The sequence below is a fragment of the Anser cygnoides genome, chromosome W, assembly GCF_040182565.1.
Source record: "Anser cygnoides isolate HZ-2024a breed goose chromosome W, Taihu_goose_T2T_genome, whole genome shotgun sequence".
Classification (NCBI taxonomy): domain Eukaryota; kingdom Metazoa; phylum Chordata; class Aves; order Anseriformes; family Anatidae; genus Anser; species Anser cygnoides.
In genome coordinates, this window is record NC_089911.1 from 10,086,997 (window position 1) to 10,091,446 (window position 4,450).

Genomic DNA, 4,450 nt, shown 5'->3' on the forward strand with positions numbered 1-4,450 from the left:
GGAATACCTTGTTTAGCAGTAGTAGCACTGGCTTTCTGAGTGGAAATCATCCGTAATCCATTTTGGCCTTCCTCAGCTGGTTGCTGGACGGGAGTTTTAGTTTCTTCTCCTTCCGCAGAAAGCTGGTCTGAAGGGGAAAAATCTATTCAGTTATGCATAGGCCAGATTGTTCGTGATTATGTAGCTCATGCAATGACACTTCAGTCCATGGTTCCTATAAAAAAGCTTTTTTTTTTTTTTTTTTTTTTTTAATACAGCTACACTGACCTGATGAACTCGTAAGTAGACTACCCTAGGACAAAACATCTCAGACTCTAGATTCTCTCTGCAGCTTTAACTACTACACAACATATTACTCTTCAGACAAAAAAAAAAAAGGAATTTCCTTCCTAGTTTCACATAGAGCTTTACACAACAGACGAGCTAAAGCCAAGAGTGGTTCTAAGCTTTCCTCCAACATTTCAGGTTCTGTCCGCTGACTGCCAGACAAAGCCACCAGTGACCTGACCAGACTGCCTGCCCTATCGCTAGTCAGACCTCAGGTCATCTGTGATTTATACATTCATTTACAGCACAAATTCCTTCCAAGAACCAAAGACTTACACAATCATTTACAGCACAAATTCCTTCCAAGAACCAAACCATGCTCACCATCATCATCTTCATCATCATCTGCAGCATTGATTACAACTGGAGGGTGTGTAGGGCTTGGGACATTTTCCGAGTTTTCCACTTTCATCACCCGCCTTAGCTATGGAGAGGGATTGGACTGGACGGAAAGTTTGTTTTGCTGCAGTGACATCTGAGCCACTTTCAAATCATCGTCCGTGGACTCAGGCGGACTTGGCAGTGTAGCTAGAGGAAGAGGAGGATCATCAGTAATATGGCAGTTTAAAACTTTGACCACAATGCATGAAGATGGTAGCTAAGGCAGATAACCTGCACAGACAATGAATTCAGCATCTCCTTTTGCCCATCCCGCCACTGTTTACACCGTGAACAATGACTTGCCTTCAAACAACAACACATCTCCCTACCACCCAGCAGAAGACGAAACAACAGAAAGCAAACTGCAAGGCAAATATCACACAAAGCAGAGAGAAGCTGAGCATGAAAGCAGAAAACAAATACCAGCAGTACAGCAGCAGTACACTCGGTTTAGCTGACCACCTAGGACTGCAGACCTTTTCCTGCACTCACAAATGAACGGTTACCTGATGTCTCCTACACTATTGGCACCCACTAAGTAATATGCAAAATTAATTCTTCAATACTTAAAGAAAAAGGACCTAAACTCACTCTTGCTTGGTGGTAAGAAGACGCCATCGATGTAACGTCCCTTTGCGTGATGAAAAGCACAGTTGGCTTTCTGACAGCCTACTGGCTGCTTCTGCCAGTAGCAGGGAATCTCAGCGCGCTTTTTCTGAAGACAGAAAGAAAGACAAGCTCGTGATAACATGCACCTAAGGTTTGCAAAGAGATGCACAGTTCCAGGTCACGACAGCGATAGGGCTGTCACAATACAGTGCTGAAACATCATTCCAAAGGTCAGTTTATCACGGAAGTATAGTATTTCCGGGCATATTCACAAAGTTTGCAGAAGCTGTAACCACTATGCACGTTTAGCCTTGTCATCATTCAGTTTGAGAAGACAGGCACTCTCAGACATCAGTTTAGGGTGGGTTAAACTAATACACCTAGGATTATACTAGGATTATTCAGAGGGAAAAAGAACATCTTAAATTGCCTACGTTAACTCTATCCAGAACTACTTCTCGGAGACTTCGTTCTTCTGCACCTTTAACTTTCCCCACTGCTTCCTAGCCCAGGCAGCTAGAACAGCATTATCTGAAGGACTCCGGGACACAAGAGACCTGATAGATCATTATCAAGCCTGCTCTCAGGAGGCTAGTACAGCCTGTTTATTACCCCCCTGCTCCAGCAGCTTTTAGCAGTCTAGTTAGCGGTTATTCTGCATCTGTTGAGAAAATACTGTCGGCGTCTAATAAAAGAAAATCTTGCTAAGATGTATCCTGCAAAAGCACAATCAGCACACCTACAGCACTGAAAAATGCTTTTGTTGATTTATTTTGAGAACACATCTTTAGGCACTCACGTCAATTTCCATGTGTCTGAATCGGCAGACATTCCTGAAACAACGACCCTCCTGCCACAGCGTGCAGACTGTCTCGTTCCCCAGAGCAGCTTCGCAGTGGCGGAAGGAACAGTTGTCTCCCTGTAACCAAAAGGAAACCAACAAGGAAAATATAGTACAGCCTCAAAAACGTCCATGCTACTGCCTCAGGTTGCTACGATTGAATTCAGAATCTATCTGGTTATCACGTTAACCAAAGACCAGTGTGCCTCCTCCTCCTACTCTACCCCTTCCTGAAAAAAATGAAAAAAAAAAACCAACAAAAAACCAAAGCAAAGCAAAGCAAAAGAAACCCAGCCATACCTTGGTACAGGTAGAATAGAAATAGAAGTAGCAATCGTCTCCTTGTTTAGACATGCCGACAAGTTCTGATAACAAGCTCGGGTTCTCTCCACAGGGACTTCCTCTGCTCTTGGAGAGAGCTGTCTTCACCCTTGCTTGGGCTGAAAGTCTTCCACTGGCTTGTGATCAGTGAAATCTTCTTTTTAAAAGTAACCCTAAACAAAGTACCAACAAGTGAAAAACAATGAGTAACAAGCATTTTTCCAGCTTTCTTCTGTTCATCAAATTAGTCTCTTGAGGAGAGCAATGCCTTGAAATCAGCTGTTACGGGAACTAACACAATATTAAACTAAAGTTCTGTAAAGCTGCCAGGAGCTTTGTCAGCAAGTGTTCTCTTCCACGTCCTCAATAATATGCCTTGGAGCACATCCGGAAGCCTGAAAATGGAGTCACTTCTTCAAAAACCACCTGATCATACATGCAAGGCAATGATCAACTATGGCTACGAGTAACTTCTACAGAACGCAGTATGACGCATTAAATAGCACGTTCCAGTCACTGTGGGTCTTCGAGTTCACCTACCTGGACAACCTCAGCAAAGTTATCGATCTTCAAAGACTTCCAGTTAACTTCTCCTGGAGGCCGAACCAACACTGAATCCGTGAATTAATGATAAAGGGGTAGGAAGAATTTGCCTCCTCACTTTGCCAAGGGAGCCTCTCATCCACAATTCAAACATAGGATGTGCTTTTAAACAGCTTATAACTAATGGAGGAAGCAAGTCCATCTGAACACTCTCTCAGACTGGAGACAGCCAGGGTTAGTTAGCTCTTCAAAAAATAAAAACCAAAAAAAAAACCCACAAAACAAAACAAAAACAAAAAAACCCAGTGCATTTAGAGATGAACTCGTGATTCAAAGTGGCTGCAAAAATGAGGCTCCATCTTCCACAGCCAGACAATTTGACTTTTTTTTTTTTTTTTAATTCAAAATTCAGTATGTTCCAATCTCTGGTCTTCAAGATTTCTTCACCTATTAAGAAAACACTAAAACCTTTCCCCATCTTTATTACCTGTACAGCAAAAAACACACCAGTGCATAGAAATACACAAATGTGCATACGCATACACACATATGTGTTTAGACACACACACGAGGAGTGAGTGATAGAAAGTTAGCGAGAGCGACAGTGGAAATCAGAAGTTTTGCCTTTTTGACACAGAGAGCGCGTAAAAACTCTCTCATTTTGAGGGAACTAGAAAAAAATGGAGGATCTACCAAATATTTTGATGAGTATGCCTTCGAGGCCAATGCTTTATACCATGAGTGATCTGGGGGCCAGCACACAAATATGCATACATATGTACATGCATACAGGATAAACATATCTATACACACAAGCGTGCACAGTATATGTTGTATGGTATCCATATGGAGAACAACTCGTAGCCCTGATCAGACACGTAGAGTTGCAATCAATTAACAGCAGGAAGACAGCAGATCAAGGATACAGCAAGCTTTGAGAGGCAGGGCAATGCTCACTTTGCCAGTGGCATGGCTGCATGATACCAAGAATTTTGAATTAGTTTGATTTTTTGGAAGCAATTTGTTTTCTTTCTGCGCTGTAGCAAATACCACAGGTTTGCCATCACGTGCTGTTCCCTAATCCATATATCCATCATCATCCATTGCTGCAAGATCATGAAAGGTTAGAAAAGATGACTTAGGTCCAATTTAACAGCCAATGATTTTTCAATGACCAGAGCTGCAACAGATTTTATTTAGCCACAAGCAGGTTTTTTTCTCTGATGTGAAGTCAGATATTTTGATTTTTTTTTTTTTAAGACACTAAATGTCATAAAACCTGCAACCAGACCAGATAAAGTTCAAATTAGAGTGATTCTGAAGCCTTTCATTAAAATGCTGCACATTTCTGTGCAAATTATTTCTGACTCTTCTGGACAAAAGCAGATGAAATAGTTCTTACAAATTAATAATAAAAGGTTGGAACCT

General features: G+C 41.7%; 1 long non-coding RNA gene across 1 annotated transcript; it reads right to left on the reverse strand.

Moving 5' to 3' along the window:
- Nucleotides 1-2,116: 2,116 nt before the first annotated feature.
- On the reverse strand, nucleotides 2,117-2,658 carry LOC136788710 (uncharacterized). Its single transcript, XR_010827342.1, has 2 exons — nucleotides 2,459-2,658; nucleotides 2,117-2,236 (listed from the first exon to the last, which is right to left on the reverse strand). It is a non-coding gene; the product is annotated as an uncharacterized lncRNA (long non-coding RNA).
- Between the last annotated feature and the right edge of the window lie 1,792 nt (nucleotides 2,659-4,450).